Source organism: Xiphophorus hellerii, chromosome 2, assembly GCF_003331165.1.
Source record: "Xiphophorus hellerii strain 12219 chromosome 2, Xiphophorus_hellerii-4.1, whole genome shotgun sequence".
Lineage (NCBI taxonomy): Eukaryota > Metazoa > Chordata > Actinopteri > Cyprinodontiformes > Poeciliidae > Xiphophorus > Xiphophorus hellerii.
Genome location: NC_045673.1, coordinates 12,710,914 through 12,737,135, shown reverse-complemented (window position 1 = coordinate 12,737,135; position 26,222 = coordinate 12,710,914). Strand labels below are relative to the sequence as shown.

General features: G+C 39.7%; 1 protein-coding gene across 8 annotated transcripts in view; it reads right to left on the bottom strand.

Moving 5' to 3' along the window:
- frmd4a (FERM domain containing 4A) overlaps positions 1 to 26,222 on the bottom strand; it is a 115,153-nt gene that overhangs the window by 43,888 nt on the left and 45,043 nt on the right. For 2 of the 8 annotated variants that reach the window (XM_032584181.1, XM_032584226.1), the window contains exon 1: positions 875 to 1,407. The exons of 4 other annotated variants lie outside the window; for them this stretch is intronic. The gene's annotated coding sequence lies outside the window, so the exon portion shown is untranslated. Of the gene's footprint in view, positions 1 to 874; positions 1,409 to 16,408; positions 16,428 to 26,222 lie in introns of those variants that run through there. 2 more of the 8 variants (XM_032584221.1, XM_032584233.1) reach the window with 2 other exon arrangements.

The following is a 26,222-nucleotide window of genomic DNA, read 5'->3' as shown; positions in this document are numbered from 1 at the left end:
TTTTTGTTTTCACATTTTTGAACCTTGCTTCACTCTAATCTACCTGCAATGAAGGGCAATTCTGTTGGCGAAGCAGAAGTCATAATCAAATTAAAGAAGCATACAAAATCAGACTGAATATGAGTAGTTACTTGAAAAAGCGACTGACAAGTGTAGTGTGTTAAACTGCAATGCAGACACACACACACACTCACTAGGCAATCAGCTCCAAGGAACCTGGGAAAAGTGCAAACCTTAATGTCAAGGTAACAAATCTCTGCCCTGAGGCTTAAATTAGGGGGTTCAATCTACTAGAAACAAGCCCCCCTATTGGTTTTACGTTAATAACATTTCTTGTGGTATTCTACACATGGTCCTAATCTACTATCCACCACCAAACCAAATGCAATAAAGTCTTTATTAATACCCTGCTGTTACTAACCTACAATATTAGGCATGTTTCTAATTATTGATGCCACAAACTTATAAAAGATTACATTATTAGATGGACTTTTTTAAATTTTATGTTAACTGAATATTGATTATAGCATCTAAACTTTACTCACATCAAATTGTGCTGTGAATCCTGGTCAAAAATACATTGCAATGTCACTGTCGGGATTGTGACAAGCATATATAGAAGCTACATCACCTCATCCTGGTTCGTGGTACATTTCTCAGCCATTACTTGACAGAAATTAGTAAACACTCACCCTCAAAAGCAACATTTGACAACAAAAGCATAAACATGAAATGCCGTTTAACGTACACATGTTCGAAGTGTTTCATAATTTCCCTGAAGCTGACACCATAATAGCAGCTACACACAGACAGTAAACTGGGGATGCTGCTTGGAGACCATCTGCGACAGAAAGGAACGTTGTTACCACATTACCTTGCTAACAAAAGCTTCCTGCGAGGTTCCAACAGAAACACTTGTACCAAAAGAGACAGGAAAAACCTGGAGTATTAATCCCAGAAAGAGACGAGTCGAGTTCCAGCCACAAAATCATCGAAAAACATCCGTTTTCCTGGCCGGCCTAGAGGAGGAGACACATCAGCATCCATGTTTGAGCCCATTAGTTAACGTTAGTTACAAGCTGGCTGTGTCCTATAGCAGTGCTGCCTCATGTATTCTTCCCCATTCCAACTTAAAAATATTTTAACTAGGCGCTAATTAAGCGCGGCAGAGGAGGCTGGCTTCTCTCTCATCCCTCCTTCGGAAAACAGAGCCTCACGCCACTAGTTCCCTCCACCTCTTCTGGTCAGGCAGCCCCCGCTATACCGGCAGCGCCACCGCGCACCGGAGAACCGGGAGACCGTACCAACGGTCAAAGAGCTGCGGGGGCGCAGGGAAGGGGGACGCGTGGCAAGGAAAAAATGCGAGCGGTTGTCAGCGATGCTTCTCGTTGTCACCGGAGGTTGCTCCAAAAACACGGGAATAATGGAGGCAAGATGTGGGGGCGGGGAGAGGAGGAGATGAGGGGGAATTTTCTGCAGCGGCTCTCAGCCATGAGAAACTGCAGACCTTTCTGTGCTGTGTGTGTGTGCGTGTGTGTAGAGGTGTGCTCACACACCCAGACATCTGAGTCTGTAGTGTAGAGGATGAAGTCTGTCTTTTGCATGACTAAAATAACAACGAGCTTTAATTCCAATTTACATAGTTTGTAGTATTGAAAAAAAGAAAGAAAAAAGTAGCCTCCTAAACTACACTGAATTTCATTTGTATTTTGAAAGATATTGATTAAAAGGATATCGGTGGTTGACTAACTTCACTGCGGTGGTAGTTGCTGGATTAATGTCTCCGTTTAGGTGAGCCTTAGGCTTCCTGCGCTATGCCGTTAATTTGTACCGGGCCAATCAGCGAAGAGGAGGAAGTTGTGAACGATGACGTCAATTTTCTGCGCTGTCTGCCTGAAGTCAGCGGAAAAGGTGAACGGAGCCATTCATTACCTCCGTACCGTTCCACGCTTCCAAATATAGAATTAATATTAACAGCCATCTTGTTCGAACTGGCATTTCTCTCTTAGCAGTAGAGAATGGTTGTTAACAACGCAGGCAATTTCCGGTAAGCTACATAGTGTCCAAATGGCGCATTGCATACCTCACAGACAAACATTAGCAATGGACCTTACCAAGCTCCGCCCACAACCGACCCACGTGACCGCAAGTCTCACAAGCAAAGCCTCGCGGCGCGTTGTTTCTATGTAAACATGACTCGATTAGTGCATCATTTCTACCGGATTTTCACCATATATCAGCTACTACAATGGACAGAGGAACTAACAAGTTCAGGTCATAATCTGGGAGGAGGTTACTGGTTTCTCAGTCACAAGCTGGTTGCAAACCAGAGGCCAGCAGGTGTCAGTCAGTTATGGTAGATCTGAAATTTGGTTTGATGACCTCAATATGAGAAGCTACAGACTGAGAGGAGGAACCAAAGAGCTCTGTAAAGGTAAAGGCAAATCTTCTGAAGTTGGGATATAATTAATTTAATTTCACATAATTATCGCGGTAGAAGCCATTTGTTGTGTATGAAATATATTTGTCCTATTTGATGTTTGTTGTGAATGACGTATACTCACAAAGGAACGAGGTAATTAGTCCAACGTACAGAAACTACATGCGGCTGTAATGCGCCACAGCAAAGGGAAAATAACCCAAACAGGTGATCAACTCAAAACCACTCCTACCTTTTTACTCTCTCTCTGTAGTTTAAGCACACCTGTTACCGTGACAACCGCCTGCGCCCCGCAAGACGAGCAAAGATTACGTTAAAAACATAACATTCAGTCCGTTACGATATCAAGTTTCCAGGTTTGATATTTATTTCTCTATTATTAATCAGCGCTTCCCTGAACACAGAGATGGTTGATTGACTAGCTGTACTTGGTGCTAGAGTGGCTAACACGAGTAACAGGTTAGTCCAAAGCCTTTTCTGCTAAAATAAAATCTTTAGTGTTTGTCAGATACAGTACACATTGCATATCGATCTGTTTAGCTAACGTAAGACTGTGTAGCAGACAGGCTTCAAGGTGTAGAAGTTGTATCAGTTCTGCCTTTATGCTGTACTTAGCTAACGGGAAGCGTCTGTTTGTGAGACGGTCACACACGTGACCACGTAGAATGGGCATCAGCCAATGAAAAGCGGCCACTGTGGTAAGGTCCATTGGATAAAATTTAAAACTTCAACAGAGTCCATGCCTCCAGGAACTTAAAGAAGTAATCATTTCTCCATAGCTGAGAGTCTAGACCCTCTGTATGAAGCAAAGTTTAGTAAAGAGGAATGTTGACAGCCTTTTGGAAGTTTCATAGTTAGGGTACATACACACATTGCTAATTGCATATAATTAATTGAAAATAATATTTTAAAAATGTTCTTAACCCCAATAGAAAATACAGAATGGGCTAAAATCCCTATGGGCAAAATGAGTATAATTGATTATATAACGTACTAGATCAAATTCAGTCCTGACACTCCCCTGCATCTCCTTGGAAAATCAAAAATATATAGATAAAAAAAAAAAAAACCCTGAAAAAACTGCAAAATAAAGTTTAATTTACTGCCAAAAAGGAAACACACCTCAGACACTAACATCAGCAGCAATATTGTGTACAACTATGGGGTGAACCTAGCCTTGCATCTGATAGCTAACTTATTAGCACTTGTGCCATTCTCAGTAAAACGGTGTCCTTTAAGGTGAACCTTGTTGCCCATTTCAAAAACAGCCTCTGGATCAGAGTTGTTTACGATGCACACACTCTGCATCTGCACTGGCTGAGAATTCAACCTCATTTTTTCCTGTCTACACCAAAACACAAATCCTGCTCTCAGGTTAGAGCTAAATAGTGGCCTTCATCCCACTGCAGCCGTTAGTCTGAGATTTTTTTTCTTCTTTTTTTTCTGTAGCCTAAATTGGGCACTTGTTTTCCCCTTACACAGCTGTGCAGGAGCCGTTGAAACCACAAGACGGTAAAATGCCAAAATACAACCAGTTTTATGGTATGACAAATAAATAGAAATGTGTAGGGTAGAAACAAGTTTAAACCTGTAAGACTACACAAGCTTGTCTGAATAACTCGAGAAGTCTTTTTCATATATGAAAATGTCATTGCCTTACGAAAATAGTGCTAAGGCCATATGTAAAGCATGCAGCATCAGAGACCAGTTTATTTGTTTGCCTTCTCAGACTCATTCATTTCAGCCAAATAAAGTTGCAACATGTCTGAAATTTGAACTTAATCTTCAGCCAGAAATGTTTTCTTCTCTGACGTTAAGCAACAAGGCACAGTTAAATTTAATGTTCTTGGCATGCTGTTTCTGCCATAGAGCGTTCTGCAATCCCAAATTTCAGCTTAGTTTGCTAAATGTAACGGGTCACATGAGAAATGAGGAGGAGTATCCTCTCACCCCCCTTTGATGGATTTCGCTGTTTCGGGATATTTTTGGCCTGCTCCAGACACCGGAAACTGGCCTGTCCAAGTTAAACATCTCCAGATGACTCTTTCTTTGGCTTTAATATAAACACCGGCTTCTCTTTTTCATTCTCCAACTAAATGCATATCTCCACTTTTATTGGTGGCTTCCTCGGTTTTATTTGACAAGGACCCAGTTGTTAAATGAAGAAAGATGGGGGGGAAATGAAGGAAAAGTTCTCTGTGGGGAAATGGGACAAGGCTTGTGAGGACAGTGAGCTGATGGATAGTACTTCCTGTTTGAAATGGATAAGAGTTGGAGTCTGAGTGAGAGGAGGCAAATTCAGCAACTATAACAAGGAGGAAAGAAAGGCATGGGTGGACGAACTGTAAAAAAGGCTTCTGATTTTGTGAATCCAATCTTTTCAGTGTTTAAACCTCTACCCTTATTATTCCCTGCCTGCCTTTTCCAGGACCTGCAGGCAGTATTAGGGTGAATGACTAACAGTTGAGACTGACTTTTGTTATGGAGCCAGTGGACTTCTATTTTTAGCTAGATAGTGGTTGTAATGAGGTGCTGATCTGGTATATTTCTACAGAAGATTGTGTCCAGAGTGGAAAGATCTGAATGGTGAGCTGGTATTAACAATGGGCGCACATAACAGTCGTGGTGGGTCAATACGGCTTATGATCTTTCTTCGAAAAGTTAACTTCTAACGGTGAAGCATAATATAAACACAACAGAACGGTTAATTGAGGCAGTATGAGGAATCCCTTCGAACCCTGTCTGTGGGACGCTGCGGTAGGCAGCTGAGACTGACACACTTGTTTGCTCTCCGAGTTGCTCTGCCTTCAATTGTCTGCTTTCCCTCCATATTTATGGAGGCCAAATAAACAGATTTGAGCTCGTCACACTCCGAAGCGACCACAGTTTGAAACACAGACTCGTGATGTAATTTATGACAATGAGATTTCTAGAGTCGAAGAGGCTTGTCAGTGCTATTAATGGTACAGCGCCCACAACCAGTGTGCTGCAGGTGAGATTAAAATAGAAGATACATAAAAGCACAAGACAATTCAATGGGATCTAATAATAATAATGACAATAATAAAAGACGAGCTTGAAAACCTTGCCTTATTTACGTTGCATTTTGGGAGGTGGCATAGTGCAATGGAGCAGGGAGGGTCATGGAAAGGCAGCCAGGAATGTCTGGAGAAACGACTGACCGGGATAGATCTGTTTTGTTTGTTCAAGTGTGCACATTCATGCATGTGTATGTGTCTCTGCACTCCACCCTTCCTTACCCATGAGTGTCCTTTGGACAGAAATATGGTTCCAGTTAGCCCCATTTTGAAAATCAGAAACATACTGGCTCTTCAAACAAACTGGAGATATTTCTGTATTCAGCTCTGCTTTGTTCTCATTTTACAACAAACCTCCATTCCCAGACTTCGACCACAACCCCCCACAACAGCTTTTACATAGAATCACAACACTGAGTGAAACTGACAGATGGAGATGATTATCCCTTTTAAAATACTACCCAGACACTTTCACTGAGGATACTGCTGTAAAATGTTGAAGTTTCCAGCATGGTATATGAAGTCACCTTGTACGGTGGATTTTGTTTGGTCCATATTTTCAAGCCATTTGAAACCAGAAGACCCTAAACTACCAACCTATCAGATGCAATGTTTACTGATCTTCAATTTTTGGGAAGTTTTGACCTGCTGATATGAAATATGAGCTAATTATAATTTTTCATTAAAAGCTATCACTTAGCAGAGATCATGTTCTTCTCTGGCCACACTGCTGTGAATTGAGATCTTTATGATTTTATGAACTTTTAAAAGCAGTTTCCATATAAATTACCTGCAAAATTCACTCCTTCATTTAGAAATTTTAATGAAGTTGGCAACTTTTCCTAACCTATCATCTCCTTTAATTGACAGAGGTTGAAAACATATTTTATTCCCCCAAAGCATAAAGTTTCCTTTTCAGATTTGATACACCCAGAGCTGCCTATGTACGAAATAACAAATAAACAAGTTATTATTTGACTTTAACTGGTGGTACCCGAGAAGTGCTTATGGTTACAGTTTTCTTCCTGTGGAAACAACTTCCACACAGAATAACACTGAGGTAAACACAGCTTGGTAAAGCCTACACTTCTGAGCTACTGACCAACCAGTCAACCTTAGCAATACAATTTCTATTATTGGTGAGAAGGCCTTTAGACTTTAAGCATTTAGAATAGCCATAACCAACAGTTTGCTCAAGAAGAAAGGTTTAGAAAATAGTTTGCAATTTGTATAAAAATCTTTGCTGAGTTAGTTCATATGCATTGGTGGGATACAGCTAAGTCATAAGGTTTATTCATGCCATTTAATTAAGCTCTTAAATAACAGCTCCTAATTAAGTGCTCACTGAATTGTGGTGTTTTTAGATTCAGATAACTATGTTGTCTGCGTAAAACATGACAAGACTTTTCTAGTTGTCGAAATAGAACATCCTACTGTAATGACTATACCACTTCCATAAAAAAGTCTGTTAAAGGTCACACTTGTACCATGAGTGTTTTCATGTCTACACAAGCTCTATTTTATTCTTTATCTGCTCCATAATCTTGTTTTGACTATGGTTTCTGTTGCTTTCACTAATGTAAGACAAATGCTGGGTCACATAGATGTGCACAAACACTCATGCAGTGCCTGGATTTATTTTTAAAATAGAGAAGAAAAAAATTCAGACAAGTCCACAGCATACGTCTCCTGTGATGATATCCAAGTCTATAAAAGCCTTTCATGAGCACAGCGTTAATGACACAGCGCCACAGTGCGTCCATCTAAGTGAAAATAATCACTTTGGTGCACATACAGACTCTGCAGCTTGTTGTAATTTCAAGGATCTGCACATGAGCACCACCAATGTCTCTTTCAATTTAATTATATTTTCATGAGAACATGTCATGTTTTGATGTTACTTTGTCTCCTGATCTCGTCCCTTCTCTTACACATTCTTTAAATGCCTACATAGGCATTCCTATCATAATATATTCTCCATCCTCTGTGTTTTTGATTAAATAGATCTGAGCAGACCTGGGAACCCGAGAGAGGGTACTGAAGTGATGCTGAGGTGGCAGGGGTGAACACACTCCAGACAGACTAATGAGGTGAGCACAGTGTTTTGTGACGAGCTTGTACCAGTGATGTCATGTACTCTGGACTTTTATCTAAATGAAACACAGTCTTCAGTGATTATTGGGGCTGATCTGCAAGGATGTAGACTGGCTGTTTGAGCCGTTCACAGGGGAAGGATATCTTACCCCTACACCTCCTCTCTTCATTTATAATTTATACAGGGAGAAATCACTGTAGATCTGAGTGGCCCGGTGTTCACTGATGCCACCGGCAATGCATGCACAGAGACATGGTGATGTAGACTATCTTTGATTGTCACACATAAATGAGTAAAATGTCTATGCTTTTCTCTTAGGATAGACGAAAAAGTTTAGGACAATCTTCCTTCTTGACCTCTGCTTAACTGAAATATTTTCTGTATTAGCTTGTTTTCATATATCAACATAGACTTACTCCCACACTTGCACCCTCAAAGTTGGACACAAAGCCTGTGGCATAAACTCAAGGGCACTGACTGAAGTTGAGCAGTCAAGCTGATAGCCTCTATTTTCAACCTTTTGACTGAATAGAATACCAAGCACTCTACTCATTTATCTTGTTGAATAATAAATAAAACTGTCTGCATACTCCTATCTAAATTGTCTGTCACAGTTTTAATGCATTCCACTACCCAATTAAACATGTACCCTGGGGTCTAAATAGCAGAAAAGCACAGGCAAAAAATATCCTGGCACTCTTTGTTCTTGGCTGATTTTGTCATCATGTGTGATTAAATGTATATATGCATGTATGTGGGTGGTAGTAATTAGATATTCACAGAGGAATATGCTAGCGCTCCGGAACTGACCCAATTTGATTGAACCTTACCGGTGACATGCAAGAAACCCCTCAAACATCTCACAGCTAAAAGTGAGGGCTGTGTCAAGCTTTCCTTAAGACTGATGTTAGTGACCGCTAGATGGTGAACAATCATTGTAGACATTATCTAAATTGTCTGTCACAGTTTTAATGCACTCCACTACTTCATTGAAATAACAATCAAGTTATTTCATCCAAAGAAGGTAATGTTGGCCATTAAGGTGTAGGATATGTACCAAGTTCTTCAAAGAAGAAATATATAGGTTAATTTTTGTTGTGTCATAGACATTACATAATTTTTGTTGTCAAAAATAAAACATAAAAGACATACTGTAAGTATGTGAATAATTTTCCATAAAACAACAAAAATATTGAATATGGTATCTTAATTTACACATATGACTAGAATAATTAAAAGCCCAAACTGCTCAATGCACTGACTGTGTACAGCATTTTTAAACTTTAACTCTTATTACATTTTTATGCTTTCAAAGAATCTTACTTTCACTGGGTCACATAGAAATCACTGAATTTACAAACAACAGTACCTATCAGTCCATCCACACTGGGGTGTTCAAATATACCGAGTGCCAGCCTCTCCCCCAAAGGCAAACAAAAGTTGTCATGGCAATGTTTTAGAAGGCCCAGCCAACTCTGCATGCACACTGTGCCAGAAATGTAGGACACTTGCAGGAGGAGGCACTGTAACACAAAAGTAGAAGTAAGATACCCAGAAAAGTATTCCCTCACAATATAATACAAAGAAGCTCATGACAGTATTACAATCCCAGGATAGCAAAGAGAATCTTGGTCTAGATTAGAATGTCGATAAACACTTGAAAGTACATAAAAAAAACCTCCTTCTGATCATTCCACCTACTCCACACAAATGCAGGTTTCAGCAATAAAACAAAGAGGCAAGAAATTCACAGGGGGAGTGTCTGAGGAGGGTAAAAGAGAACAAAAGAGGAAAAAAAAACTGAAGATAAAGTAGGCAGACATATAGAGGGAACATAAATAATAGTAATATTAAAAAGCATCTGGTGATGAGAGATCTGATGTGACAAAGTGAGCAGAGTGCAGACTGAGACATTCCTTCTTCTTCCTCCAGCATATATTTTGAAGTATTGACAAACAGTGGAGCCAAAAGGAACTGTTATCCTCTCCACAGCGCTCTGCAGGCAAGATTTATCAATCCATAGTGTGGGCTCGTTGCAGCTGAGCTCCATTTCTGCACGCCTGATTCCTTTGAGGTGGGGTAATGAAAAATGACCCGGCTCATCTGCAGGGAGAGCCCTTTGGCAGCTGTGTGTGTTCTCTGTGCGAGTGTGGGCGCAATTTCTCCAGTCTAAGGGGAATCCCGTCACCAGTAAGGGTATTAAATATCTTCCATTTGGCCATTTGGCCTCAAGTAGAGCCAGAGTCTGAAGGTATAGGTAGAAACTGTCAACTCAGTAAATAAAAACACACAATCCATCAATCACAGTCACAGATGTGAAGGGGGTTGACTTTTTTCTATTCTTATGCAAGTAGTGGCATTTCAGATTGTCATTTTTCAAACTGTGTTTATTTAAAGCTTAAAATTATGAATAAATGTTTAACTTACATAGGTTTTGACAAGTGTGTACATGTACATATTGTGTTTTTCTGACCTATAGATGTTGTACCAAAATTTGCTGCCCAATCTTTTAAAGCTGATCAAACTTCTACTTGGCAAACACACATAGACCCAACATTGGAGGACATGATATCAATGGAAATAAAGGATCCTGGGAGTCCCTCAGAGGGATTTCCTCAGATATTTACCAGATTCCTGTGGTAATCCTCTGGGATTACCATTCTACACCGAGTCCCTAACCTCTGAACTTAAAACATTGTAAGCTCTTACATCCCCACAAATAATGCCATAGTTAAATCTATCCGATCATTCAACAGGAGACGACTACCCTCAAGAAACCTCATATTATATTCACTTTGGCTAAGATTGAGAAACACTTAGAAGGTTTAAACGGGTGCCTGCCAGATATACCATCTAGGCTGCTCAATGTTAACCTGGTTTACAGTGAATCAAATAAATCATCTTAAAATGTGACCAGAAACAAACATGGTTTCTGGCTGCAGTCTGCAAGAGGTTCAGTGCTCACCGCAAAGGTCAGCCAAATTTGACACCAGTCATTGGTCATCCCTGTTTAAACAGCAGATTCAAAACAAACACGGCACACAAAAAGTCTGATTCACTAATAAACGAGCAAGGTTACACATGTTTATTTTAGTGGTTGAAAGTATGGGACTAGTTCAAGTTAAGCAGAGACAAATGGGAAATTTGGATGCTCCGTAAATTCTGGTTGTATGCCATTCCAGCAAAAGCACATTGCAGTATGTGTAGACTGCACTCATTGTGCAAATGTAATTTCTTGCGGTTTTCTACTTCGAATAAATTTGAATGATACTCAAAAACATCTCACACATAGTCATAATAGAGTATTCTTATGTAAAATTTTGAAGGTATTTGTAGAAAGAAAGTAAACTTAGAGAATGAGGAGAGTGATTCTGGTCACACAACATGGATTTAAGTGCATGAGCATGCAATTAATCAAACAAGTTGCCATCTCATCAAGCAATCTGACAAACTGTCACATCGCCAGAGAAATTAAGAGTCTGGAATGACTAAGAAGCTTACAGTACGAAGCCACTATGTTGACTCAGTGAGCTATTTATACTGAAGGGCTGCTGCTGCTTTAATATTTAAAATGCTGAGACTGCTGTAAATCGGCAGGCTATTTATAAAACAAGTTTATATCAACAAAATATGTATGAAAGATTAATGTTTGATCACAATTTATGATTTGTTGAGTGGCCTGTAAAAAGTAAAGTGCACAATTTAGCTTTTGATCTCCACAGGAGACATTTTCTTTACCCTGTTTTCAGATGCCAGTAAACCTTGGCTTCAATTTCACACACTATCTCTCACAATTACATTTACACACTAAACATGTGATAAATCTGGGAATGGACCAGCGGAAATATTTTCCAGACAAACTATGCAAATAGAGCCGTATCCCCGGGGGAACACTGTGAACGGCTTTAACCATCAGCTGGGCTTCAGGCATGTATGTGTCTGTGTGTGAAAGGATATCAAACACAAACATGCCTCAAGGTAGTTGCCAACAAATTAGAAAATTGTAGATAAAATAAACAAAGCAGAGGGAAAATTTGGGGAAAATGGCCTCCCTTTTGAAAAGTTCCCACTGCTGGTTCTGGGAAAAAAAAAATTCTCACATTCAGATCATGACTCTGGCAGAGTGAGTAAAGACTGCTGGGAGACGGCAGTAACGATCAAAATGCCTCAGTAGGAAGTCACAAGTTCAATGTCATTCTTCGTCCAACAGTTACTTGGATGGGAAGCATGGAAAAAAACAGAGGAAAGCTGGGAATTAACACAGATTCCCCCATTCTGGGTATTTACTTACCTCTCACTAGGGTATTTATTGGCTGTTGCTTCAGTGGAATATGAGAACAAAGGAATGATAAAGTGAACATGAGAGGCAGATGGACTATATAAAAGTAACGGAATAAAGGTTGCTGACAACCACCCAACATTAAAGAAATCCACTTGCTTAGAGAAAAACCCACCGTGGTTTGACTGAGAGCCCAGAGCTCACCAGACCACAAAACAAAGGACTTAATTGAACAGCTACAAGTGAGCTGAGACCATGACAGAAGAAAAATTGAGCAACTCAGATGCTTAGTGTCTGTTTGTGTCTGGTTTGTATTGTAGTGGCACACATCAGTGGGATAAGGAATATGATTTATGACAGAGCTGTTCTCACAGGAAACCAGACCAGATGAGTTCAGTGGGAGTTAACTGGCCTGCTTTTCAGTGTGCACGTCATGCAGGCCAGCCTACAAGCAAGTGGCAGGGAATAATGAATATGCATGATCAGTGGGATATGATTTGAGACTTTAAATATGTATAAAACTTTTCACTGGGGTACCATTGCTAGGAAACAGATAGGCTCAAAGATTGTTGTTTGGCCTCTAGGAGAACCAGCTTCCTGCCAGCTGCTCTTAATAGTAATTGTTGTGACAGGAAATAAATGAGTGTAAGTAGGATGTTTACCTTGTTGAGTTTAAAAAACGGGATGATGAACCCTCTAGAGTTTGTTCACGTCACTTCAATTTATTAAGAACAAAATAATACAGATGTCATGTAAGCTGGAAGATAACATGTTGAGGTACGACACCTTACAAAGTTATTCACACTTTTTCCATCTATTTAAGCTTCATGTTTTATGTTTTAGACCAACACAAAAGTATATAACTGTCAAATGGGGAAAAAAAATCCCACATTGTTTTTCATGTTTTGCATAGAGTCAATTGCAGCTGCAAGTATTTCACCAGTTTGAATTGATTTGCAATTCTACTTTGCAAAATAGCTCAAGCTCTGTCAGACTGGAGGAGCATTTGTTACCATTAATTGTCTAGTCTTAGCACAAGTTATGTTTAGGTCTGACATTTGACTGGACCACTCTATTGATCTAAACCATGTGTCTGTATGTTGTTAAAATTGCAGCTTGTACAATTATCCATTTATCTTCATACCACCTTGTTCAACTTCTTTGTCCATGATGAACACAATTATCCTAAAGGCATAATGCTGCCACCACCATGCATGTGGGTCAAAAAAGTTTAATTGTGGTTTTATCTGACCAGATCACTCTCTTCAGCATGCTTTGCTGTATCCCCATTATTCCTTATGGCACATTGCAAACAGGACTTATTATGGCTTTATTTCAACAATAGCAACTTTTTCATGGGGTCAGGTTTGTGGAGTGGAGGATAAATAGTTTTCCTGTCCACAATTCAGGTCTTGGCAGGTTTTCTGCTGTTGCATACGCTTCAGATTTCAGAATTAAACTGTACTTCATGTAATGTTCAAAGCTTGTGCATGCTGGTACTGTTTGTTCACTAACGTTTTTTTAAGAAATGTCTGATGCCTTCACAGAAAAGGTTATTATACAAAGAAGAACTTTAGCTCATTGTCCCCCTTTACAATAATACTGATACATTGTTAGGTGTATCAGTATAAAGGGTCCAATGTATAACCATAAAAAATAAAGCTTTGTATCGTTCTTCTTCCATTTTAAAATTATGCCCTACGTTGTGTTGCTCTGTCTCAAAAACTGAATAGAATACACAGAGGTTTGCGCATGCAACCTGACAAAATGTATTAACGGATATGAATACTTTTGCCAGACACTGCAAATATGATCCTTGCAAGTCAAAGGAAGCCCAACCACCTGTGTTTGTTATAGTTCTTGCACTTGCTGCTTGCAGGATATCCTTCCTTTGGGGGGGCGTTGCGAGGAGGGGAGCGGGCGAGACAAAGGACAGATACAATGCACACAGCTGAGATCAGTATGAGTCCAAACAACACGAGAAATGATAAGTACCTAGAGACATTGTCTAACACAGCACAGCAGAGCACCATCCTGACATGCCTGCTGGTTCTAACCCTCTTTACAGGGTCACAACACAAGAGGAAAATGTGTGACTGGAGGCTGTTGAGTCAATATTACTCAGCCTGATGTATGAAAGTGTAAACACACTGCTGGGCTCTCAAAAGGGAAATAAGTGCATGTCTGTGCAAACAAATAACATTTTACAAATGATACAAATCTGCTGGTTGGTGTAGCACTGCAGCTTCATCACACGGGATGCTGCTTCACACAAAGATGCAAAGCACTGCAGGTGTAAAGCACACCCTTAGGTGTTGTAAAATATCTTGACCAGGGACATGGATTGGGCTACTTGGATGCCGGAGATAGATTTTTGTGGAAGTCTGGACTAAAAAAGTGAAAGAATTTAGGAAGGAAAAACAGAAAGTTTGTTTTTGGGAGGAATTACGACAAATATGGAAAGACTTTGTTCACTTCAAAGGAGCAAGAGAAGAAGACAGAGAGTGAAAATTGACAAAATATGTTGACAAAGTTAAACTCCTCTCAGTTTATGTCAGTCTTTCTCTCCTGTGTGTCTTGATTTTGTAAGGCTGTGTTTCTCATTAACTGTTATATAGAAGGCAGGAGAATCTCCATCCTGTTTCCTGACACATTGACCCCCTCCTGCTCTAACTACGCAACTGTCTTCACTATTAATCGCTCCACCTTGGAATATATCTCTCTGTATTAAAGGCGGGTAACTTGTCAAAACGCTTCAGTGGAATTACTCCAAAAAGAGCAGCTGGAAACTGATTGGCTGTGTCTCTAAAGTAGGAGGGGGTGTTAACTAAGGATGATGTTTAAAATAATTGCAGCTTCCTCTGATTGTGTTCTCCTCCCTCAGGATGCTTAGTCTAAGGAGCTACATCGGACCACATTTTAACGCAAAAGTCAGTACAACTCAGCTACTCCTCAAAGAAGAATGCATAGAAAAAAAAAGCAGGAAAGCCCACATGGCAGGGGTGCATGTGTATGTGTGAGTGTGTTTATCTTAGAGTGCATGTACAGTTGAAACCAGATATGTACAAACACTGCACAGAATCAATTTTTTTCCTCACTGTTTGACATTAAATTAGGTTCAACTTCAGTTTTTTGTAAGCATGTCCTGTACTAACGTGGACTGAAAAGTCACTCAGCAAGGAAGACAAAGACTTTCAAAGAAATGTCCTGTGGTCTGACAGAACTAAGATTAAAATAATTGGAGGAAATTACAATTGCAAGATTTGGAAATGTAAGGCACAAGCTCCCGAGCCTGAGCACATCTAACCAACTGTGAAATATAGGGGTGACAGAATCCTGTTGTGTGGATGTTTTGCTACAGGAGGCACTGGCACACAAATCAGTGTTTTTGAGTAGCCATGACCAAGCCCAGTTCCAAAGAAAACATGTAAAGAAACGTAGGCCTGCATACCTGCATTGATGTCCAAAATGTTTGACCCAAGTCATACAAGAAACTCCTTCAAAGACCAAGCAAATGAATTGAATAAGAGAAAAATCTTCTATTATTCTTGCATTTACTGAAAAGAAATAATTTAAGTAATTCTAACTGACCTAGAGTTTAATAGAGTTGGTATGATTCGATGTCAGGCAGTGGAAAAAAATATGTATTTTTATACACAGTGTATTGAGATGTCTGGTTAAACCTTCTGTTCTAATGACCTGACTGACCAAAGCAGTGCAATCTTGTCCTCACACAGACCCAGAGAGTGCCTCTTTCTCAGTCTGCTGGGTTTGTTCTAGTGGTGCCATCTGCATAGAGGGCAAGCTGGGATGCCCAGGGAATACTAATTGCTCCATGAAAGCAGCAAGTACCGATCTGATCATGCTGAAGTGAATGCTGATCAACCATTTTGCTGAATCATAGCTTGAAAAAACTAAGAACTAAGAAACATTGTCACTCCAAAAAATGAAATTAGAATAATTAAAAAGCTATGAAGAAACTTAGGAAAACAGGCAAAATAAGAATCCAAAGTTTTCAGGGGGGAAAATAACTTCGGGCAAGAAAACCATGCAACTGTTAAGTATCTACCTTTTTAACAACCATAGTTGCACATTCAAGGTTAACAGCTTGGTTACAAGCTCCATTATGAAGAGCCTGGCAATACAACTTCCTGGTAGCCAAACAACAAAAGAACTCTACAGACAGTATTTGCAAAGCAAAAGCTGATTCTGGGGTTGCAGATGAACACAAGTAAAACAATTCTAACCCTGGTCTGACCTTCAGTCAAACCAAGTTTGATTTCTTCAAGTTCCTATTTCTTGCAGAATAAATTTAGCCTTCAGTTTTCTGATTCCTCTGTTGCTGTTTTCTTCGGTCTCAAGTATTGACACTCAAGAATGACAAATGTATTAATAATAGTTTGTTTTCCAGGTGCCACTGAAGCAAATGTAATAGTTATTTTACCACTTCCCAAGAGAAAACTGATTAAAAATGTATTGGCAGTGGATGGGTACTGAAAGATGCCAGCTTGAAACCATGAAGAAGCCCATGTTGCTTGTGTATTGGAGGTATTTACCTGGTAAAGAGGTCTTGAAACACATCTGTGTGCATGAAATAGATGCAGGGGCCCTGGAAGATTCCTGGCATGCACACAAACTCGCTGGACAGCTGTGGAGGTGAGAGTCCGCAGCAGACCTCGACGCGTACAGACCATGTCGTCTAGACCTAATAAAACAGCCTCCATTATCAAACTAACGCTGCGACATTTATGACACGATGAGTTTATGGCATAGAGGAATCCAGATGTCGGAGCTTTATTTTCTCAGGTGAACAACTCAAAGTAAAATACACTGAGGACCAGGCAATGAAATAAGTGTAACAGCAGTTTTCAGTGTCCTCCTGGTGCCATTTAACTCCAGTAGATAATATTTCCATCCACCCTGTAAACAAAGTTACTTGTCATCTCTGTCCTTCTTGGTCTTCCGTCTCCCTGGGAATTATTTGATGTGTCCTGAAGGTCAAACCCAGTTATTCCCACTGTCCCAGTCTCACACAGTTAGTGGCCATTGCTGTCTCTCTCCTTTTTCCTCTTCTTTCTTCCTTAAACTGAAGCAAAGCAGCTTTTGCCTGTTGGCCTCAAACACAAACATTCCCACTAAGGAAGTGCAGCTCCTCGCTCAGTTTTTCTCTGACGGGCACTTGGTTTTAAAGTGATATGCACTCCGTCAAACTGCAGAGAGCAAGCAGTCCTCTCACTTTCTCTCTCACGGTGTTTGTTTTCCAGAAGAGAGGGATGTGCTTACAAGCTGAACACCTCTCACACACCTGCTCCAACTGGACAATAACCGTTTGTTCATCATTCTCGGACTACAATGGCGACACACATTTGCATGTGGACTCACAAATTTTCAAGCTCAGACATACAGTGTTTTTGAAAAAGTATCCACATTATTTAATCTTTTTGATAATGTTTTGCGTTACTACTACAAGTATTAGAGTGTTCTATTAGGATTTTATGCATGCGTGGTTCGTTCACTGGGCAACAAGCAACTCAAGAGGAGTGTCATTGTCCACTCAGTGTAACACACTATGCTGTAAAGTCCCGACCTTTATGGACAACAGAGGTCAAAGTCCTCATCACCCCAGACCTTATGAATGACTTTAATGAAATTTATGGTCACCTTTCAAACACAGAAACACATTACTTTTAGGTTCCAGAGGGCGACCTCTTCCCACATAATTATGTCATACATATCAAGCAGTTACATCTAAACAGTAATTGTGCACATAATCACGTTTAATGTCAATCTTGCTGATGCTTGGAGAAACTCAATCGTATTATCAAACAAATTTTGATTTTATCGTTTTGGCGATGAAGAAAACCAAGACCAAAATTAAATATTAAACAGTTTCTTCACCAAGGGAATATTTTCAAGGATTTTCACAGAGTTGCTATGACTGGTAAACTGTGAAGTTGTAAGTGCCTTAAGCATGAATTTTGTTTTACTCTGATGGTAACGCAGATAACACAGTCTGGAGAACTGAAAGAGCCACCAATATGGACCACCTTTTCAAAAGGGTGTAGAGTGATTGGTCATCCAAGATCCACATGGACAGTTGTGTGAAAATTTTCAAATTTGGGCAGGTAAATGTGCCCACATTGTTGGATTAAAGTTACAGGCTAGCACCTTGGCAGCAGAATGATCAGGTGAGATGAAAGTGTCACTTTCTTGCCCATCTTATAAGCCTTGTGAAGTTCTGTGGAGTGTTTGTGTGCAATAAAAAGATGCAGATGAAGGCTTCAAACAATCCTGGTGTTTTCTGTGGATTTTCTAGCCTCAGTAGGTGACGTATTTGAGGAGCACCATGGAAACTGCTGCTGTTTTTAATGGCATGTCAAAACTGTGCAGAATGAGCTGCTGGAGTGCATGATGGTGGTCAGCAGGGGACATATATCGAATGAGCTCCATACTGCCATATGTGTCGCCATTCAAGCTGATGAGACAGACCACTGATGCTTCAATACAGACACAGCTGGTCTATGTGTTAAGATATTTTGATTTGCAGCCTGGAGTCCAAGACCATTTTTCTTTCTTGCAAGTGCAATGTGTGATTTAATAGATACCATGCTTTTGGAACGTCTGAATAATCGTTTTTCAATGATGGCAAGGAGAAACTCATTGCTCAGGCATATGATGGCGCTAGTGTAACAAGAGCGGCTCAGGCTGTAGTACTTCAACAGATCTATGAGGACTTTAAATGTTTAAGAGTATAACAATTTTAACATAACCATTCAGCCTTCACACAGGCTGAATGGAAAAAAATCCCAAACAACATAATACTGTCTCAAACACAAGAACATGTTGCTTCTGACAGCCCTGGGAGTTTCGTCAGGATGTTTGCGACATAAAAAGGACTTGTTTTTTCCCCCTCTTAGTCAGTATTCCCAGGACTGAATATCCTCATCTGACCTATTTAATAGGAAAGTGTATTATCTCAGCCAAGAGAAAAAGGCTTATATAATTACTGTGTTTACTGGGACAGAAATTAGAAGTCTTATAATTGCTTACACACACCAATTTGCAACAATGGCCACATGGAGGCAAGACAAACCCCAATATACGATCTGCACTCAGAACATCGGTGGTCCTGTATAATGTGTGAAATTTGTTTCTAGTCTGTTGTAAACTCTGGCTTGACGGTGCAGCTAAAAAAATATGTCTTGAATTATGAACGGTTACTGTTTTATGAGTGGTGAAAAGGCTGAAATACTGAGACCTGAGTTCAAACCCAGGATTTGTGTCCTGAAAGCCAGTAGGATCTTTAATTTCACCTGTAACCTTTAAAATAAAAAAAGAAAAGACAAGTAAATAATAATTTTTATCTCTTCTTCTACAGTATTATAGGAAAGATTTTATAAATAGAGATTTCACTTTAAATGTAACATAAAGTAATTTTTTGCTCTTTCATAAAACCCAGTCCGACTGCATAGCTTTAGTGAGCTTTTATGGACCTCTGTCATTCATAATATTGTTTTAGATCAAAGCGGCTGCTCCTTGACTGCTGACCTGGTGTCTGAATATCTTTGTATTAGACAGTTAGTATCTTGTCTGTTGTTTAAAAGCCAGATAGAGGTTTTGATAATCTTATTATTCCAGGTTAGACACAACTTTAGATTATGTTTTTTTTTGGTTCCTTCATATTTTTCAGTATATTTTAAAGAATTATAAAGTTAATATTCTTATTTAACCACCTAGGGCCTTGTTTTCTGTTGTACCATCACTAGTGTCTTGAGAAGCCTATTAGGAATGTGACCTAACCCTACGGTGTGAATTTTCCAAAATGAAGTGGGCCTTGACTAGAGATGCTTTGCTGCTATAATTTATAATAGGGTGTAAATATTTGCCCTGATGGGGAGGAAGACAAGGGCTTAGGCATGACAGTGCTCTGTTCCCATGATTCTATGTGTTTACAGTGTCCTACTGAATCCTGGGAAAGGTCAAAACAGGGCTGGGGCTTAAAGCGACAGTGTGCCAGCTGACTATGACCATAGAAACAAAATGAAGAGCAGAAGGCAACTATTTGGGGCTTTAGAATGGCCCAGTGTTGTGGCTGACAGAAATTAACTTTATCTTTAAGAAACACTGTTAAAAAGTGGCATTAAAAGAAAAGCATTAAATTACTTGGATTTAATGGGTCCGTTGCTTTTTTGCTTTCTTGTCCTTGGAAGTACTTTTGTTAATTTTATCAACATATTCTCTGATTAGAAACAAATTTCTTGTTTGAATGAAAAATAATTTAAAATCCTGAGTACATATATTTTCTTTTCAATTAAATGGTCAGAATGGTATTTAAAACATGCAACATATTGTACAGGGTTTCACAGCAGGGACATCTAGGCTTTCATGATGAATTGTGGTCATTGACAAAAACAGGACACAGGAGAACCAGGAGCTAACTTTCACTGTGTAATCTCCCCATGCCTCCTACGTTGCCGCTCTCTCTCTCTCTCCATCTCTTTGCCTCTTTAATCTGCCCCTCTCATCTCTCCCTATCTCTCAATCTTCTTCCTGCTCTGATCTTCACTCATGCATGTTATACTGGAGTGCAGGAGAGTCAGAGACGGGGGAGAATGCTGGAGAGCGGCGGAGGGAAATGGGTCACCTACACAGAAAATTATCAGCAGAGATGCACACATCCACTAGAACAGTTGTCTTTCTTTTATCTGCGACAGCGCAGCTCCGGCTTGAGCAGGTTTAATTTGTTATAAGTTTGTTCTCAGCCCACGCTGTGTTAGCTGTCAAGTAAAGAAAGATTGCAAGTGACACGGAGCCAGGGCTGAAATTCAATTCCAATCAGTCTTGTTTAATGTGATTGTATTAGAGGTGCAAGCAGGGAAATCGATGACATAATGCAGCTGAAGAGAAACATGACAGCGGGGGGATGGGGGGGGGGGGGGGGGGGGGGGGGGGTTGTTCTGTGGCATGTTGTAGCAATTTGAGTAAGAAAAAACACCCATGATGACATAAAACCTTTGAAGAATTGGGAGTTGTTTGCCTCCTAAGTGTTAGAGATGACCTAGTTTATGTGTTTCAATCTTTAATTTAATACAAGCACGCCCAGAAGGGGGTTCACTCAGGAAAATGCTTGCACGGACGTACGCAAACTCTCCCTCACGAGCTAATCATTCTCTCCACTTTGCCTGGCAGATAAATATTAATGAGGATTACCGTGTTACTGCAGTACACCCACTGGAAAACAACAGACTGCAACCGTTTCCCTGCTCTGTTTCTCTTTGTCACCCAATCAGCTCCCTCCACTGCACGCACACACACACACTCCTGCTGCCTCCACCATCTTCAGCTGAGTCTGAGCAATCTTTATATATTTTTTTTTTTCATACACCCCCCTCCACCTATTCTTTCTTATCCCTCGTACACTGTCATTGCAGGATTGACACACACTCAAACTATGAATAAACTCCTTCATGTGGGTGAGTCACAGACAGTGCCTTCGTTCTCACAGAGACATGTTATCTCTGTGGAACAAAGGGCACAGATTGTGCCGGGGATATTTAAGGAACATTTCGGGTTCTCCACATCCTGTTTCGGGACAGACGGAATTCAGATTCTTTCCCATCAACCCATCAAATTCTCCTCTTTCGAATTCTTTGGCTTCTTGCTCTTTAGAGGACCCCATGCTGTCATGTGTGAGAACATAGAAGCAGAGATAATGATGGGATTGTTCTGAGCTCTGCATGAAGGTGACAGTGACTGGGGACACACAAAAACAGCTGTCTTTCCTTCCATCCATCCATCCATCCATCCATCCGTCCATCCATCCATTGAGGGATGTTTTGGCAGTGGACACAAGAGTCCTACCTCACTATGGCTACCCTGCTGGCAGTCTGTCTCCACAGAGAAAACACATTATCAGCAGTTCACTGCCTTCAGCCTGTGCCCACAGTCAGTAGATCATCTCCACATTTATTAGAGCGGCATTTGGGTTTACTTTGAACTTGCACGCAGCTGTGTCATGTCCCTATAGGTCTGTGGGTGGGTTTTGGATGGGGGAAAATTAACATTACCTCAGAGTGATGAAAGACAAGAGGGTGAGAGTCCCCGCTCTGACTCAATAACATTCCTCCTTCTGAGCCTTGGGGAGAAAAGGGGGGTCCCTTTTCATGCCAAACAGGGTGTGGTACAAGACCTTCAGGAGGTGTTTCTCTTTCTCTCCTCCACAATCTCTCCGCCTTCTCTTTTTGTTTTTAATTGGACCGACTGACCACAGCCCTCATCTACAGTCCTGCGGGCATTTCGAAATCCCAGGGAATCAATACTGTAGCAAGGCAAAGCAGAGCTGCAGGGCCAACAACTCGAAACTGATCCACACTAACAGGAGTGGGGGAGTGATAAATAAATTAAACCTAAACTTATGCAGCTCGTTGTTGTAGAGCATTAGCTGACACGTTAACTTTGCAGGAGCTTCAATGCGTTCTGACTAATGTCGAGACAATAACATCAGTGGCTTGACCCGCAGATTGCCGGAGTCCAGCGCTGACCTTCTCTGCGATTGGTGCAGAAAACACATTTTAAGGTAACAAGGATTGATTGGTATTCCTGCCTCATCACCTGTCTGTTTGCTTCTAGATTTCAGGCTTATAATGCTAAATCACATTTGTCTGCTTGCATTCCAGCCTCGTAAACATGTGCATGCGAGGAAACTCCCACCTTTCTACCCTCAGTGCCGCTACTTCGGTGCCCTGACAACAACATGTTTCCATGGAGAGCAGTTGATCCTAAAATTTAAACCGACACAAAAACACACACATAAAAACACGCACATAAAAACACACATGCCTGACTTAATCGCAGCCCCGCTTCCCTTTGTTTGTTTTGTTTTCAGCTTAATTTCCCCCAAAAAAGAGAGCTGAGACGCTTAACATGATACCAGGATAACAAAGGCAGGAGATAATCCTAATTCTAACTGCTCAAAGGCAATCTAAACACAAAACATCCCCCTTAAAAGGAGCTGTTTTAAACTGTCAGCACTGACTGCACAATTTGCCATTATATTAAACACTTAGGACTTTTCAAGTACTATATCTAAGCACTTTTAGCTCTTCTGTTGCCACTCTTACTTAAAGGTTCTGAAAAGTCTTTGTCAGTCTGTAGTCATAGATCTACAACCATTTTGGCAAATGTTTATTATAATGCCGAATTATTATGCAACACTATATTTGTTGTATAAAAGTATACAAAGTCACTTTTGTTAGAGTTTTACTTGAATGTCTGTATTATGCAAAATTAAAGAAATAGTTAAGCTTTTTTAAAGCGAGATTTTGTGAAAATATTACAAATTTGTAGGAATGTAAGTAAATCTCAAAGCAGTGGATGCCTAGCAGCCAGTTTGTTTACTTTTGTGTGAGTGCATTCCTTAACGTCAGGATCAGGAAGAAGTGATAAGGTCTCATAGAAGTAAAATACCCCTGAAATGAAGAGTAAAGCAAGGTCAGAGGTCATGTGTCAGAGCTGTTTAAGTTTATAATTTCATCAACCACTGCAAATATTTACTAATGAAATGTATTACGCTAGTAATCACACACACATCTTGGAATTTGTCCTATCCTGCCAGTTCATTAAACACAATTCTTTGTGGATCAGAACTGGTCCAAATGATGCTTCATTGGAGATGCTGTGCCATCCACACCCAGCCAGTGCACTGGTTCAATCAATGGGTGACAAATGGTGTGTGCCCTGTCACTACAATAAAGTTATGTTATCATGGGCTTCTGACTGGATTAGTCCAATAGATGAACACAAACGCGTCGTAATTGTACAAAACTTTGTGCAACCCTGGCATATTTCAATGCAAATATCAGCTTGGCTAATACATAGTTTATAACTGCTAAACTGACTATATTTTACTTACATGGCAGCCATTTGATTACTGAACTCAGAGTTGATTGGTGACCCCTTTTCCAGTGGGGATTCCAACTTTCAGGTGTGTTTTTGTTGTCTTTTCTAAATGGAACTAAAAAAATATGACTTTTGAGTATACATAAGACATATTAGCTTTAAAGTGATAGAAGAGAGCTATTGATTATAATAACATCACATAAAAAAAGAATGAACGGCTTTGAGATTGAAGAACATTTTATAAAATGTAAGCTGAAAAGATGCCTTGTAAAATATGATATGAGGAAGAAAATGATGGTAATCTCTTATAGAGGAAACTGCATGTTTTTCTGAAGTGAGTCATAGCTCTACTATGAAAAATATGGCTCTTCTGAGCATATACAACTCAATTAAATATCTTGAAGTCAACATCCATCACAAACTATGCTGACAGAAACATGAGGCAATTTATTTGAATTAGCAAAATAACAAGACAAAGGACAGTATTTCTCCCTGCAGTCTGGGAGATGAAAACGATGCTCGGAGATTTGGTTTTTAATGTTGTTTGAACAAATTAGTAGATGCCAATAAGTTAGAGAGATAGAGCAAAGTATTTAGCCAGAGGGATGAGTACAGAAAAAACGTCATGCATGTTCATAGAAAACTGCTCAAGGATATGAAAAACTAGGCTTAATTTGATGATCGAGAAGCTTGCAGTTTAACGTTTCCATCACAACCACCCACACCGCCAAGTCAACTGCTTTACAGAAAGATATACATGTACATAGAACTTAACACTCCACAAACTGCTGCTATTGCACTTGGACAAGTCCGAGATTGGCAGAGATTAGACACAAACGAACAAAGTTATCAAACATGACAAGTCAGAGCAGGACAAAGCTGAGGTGAAGCATAAAAGTGAAAGTATTTAAGTGACTCAGTAAAGACATAGTGCCTGCTTGTCTCTCAGAATGGTACATCATAGCACATAGGCTATTTGCCACTGAAGAACAAAGAAATAACCCCTTTATCAATTTATTGGACAATTTGCTTCATGTGTGATCCAATGGAAAAATATATAATATATAAGCATATATACTATATCTATATATATGGTAAGTGTTTACCATTTATAAAGCAAATACTTCAAAGGAACATATTTTAACTTCTGGCACAAAAACAAAAAAACATATGTATGTAAATCATTGCAAGCAACCCAAGTCTTCAACCTGTCAGCACACAGCTGGTTACAAGAATAATAGGAGGCAGAAAAAGGGAATGCAATCAGTGAAAGAGCAACGGAGGCCCTTCCTTTCAGTATGTGGAGATCTGCTTTTCTCTTTTAATTAAGGTGATTGCCAATGGCAATTGCTACTCAACTCAAATGTTGAGCAGTTCCCACTTGTCATTAAGGTGATATGGCTGGACAGAGTGGACAATATTCAATAGAACATCTATTGATGTAGCACCAGCAGTCAAAAATGTTGAACTCGGTGCCATTTGCCATACAGCTGAATTTGCTTGAAGTATTATAGTTCTGTCTCATAAACATCTTGAGTCTATTGTTCTAATTAGTCCAAATAAGTAGTAGAAAAGTCAGCAGTTATTAAGATTAAGGAATTTACTGAAGTGTGTGGCTTCATGTTATAAAAACTAAACTGTAGGCAGGATAACAGTTGCCAAAACTTTTAATGTCCTTCATGGAAACATGTATCTTGGATTCAGCTAAAAAAAAGTCATCTGAAAGCAGATCTCTCAACAGTGTAAACAATGACATTGTCAATGTAATTGTATTGATCTGTCCAATTTCTGTGTCTGGTCATTTGTACTGCATTTTACTTGGTGATCAATTACAGTAAGTAATTTCAGGGCAGTTTTTGTCAGCTTTACTCTTTAAGCAAAATATAAAACATTCTTATTCTTGTTAATAAATGTAGCACATACATTATAAAGTGTTTTACATAAATTTACTTGTTTTACTTATTAATGTTTCATTTTTGCTTTTTCTTTTTGATTAAAATATTAGAAAGAATTGCAAAGGATCTTCTGTTCACACACTTGCAATGGTACAAGAGTTTGTAACCTCCTGCACCAGCTCACTGTTTGGATTGTCGACCATCACTGTTCAGGTAAACTGCTGCACCAGCTGGTGAAGATACTCAATTTGTATTGTTTTTGATGGAAACTAGATTTTCAAACATTTTAATTTTTCCATCATTATGGTCAGATTTGTTCAAATCATTATTCCTTCATTCACCGATAACTCATAGAAAAAAAGTATCTTTTATGTAAAGTTGTATTAAACTTGAATTACTTTAGCACAGCTCAAGGATGAATAGCTGTTTTTGCGTTGTTTGTGTCAAAGAAGGAAGCAGGCAAGGTGGGGGAATATTAGCCTGGGCTTATTAAAATTAAAGTAGTGTGTGTGCTCTTGTGTGTACCACTGTACGTATTCTTTGTGTGCACTCAAAGAACCACAAAGAGAAACACGGC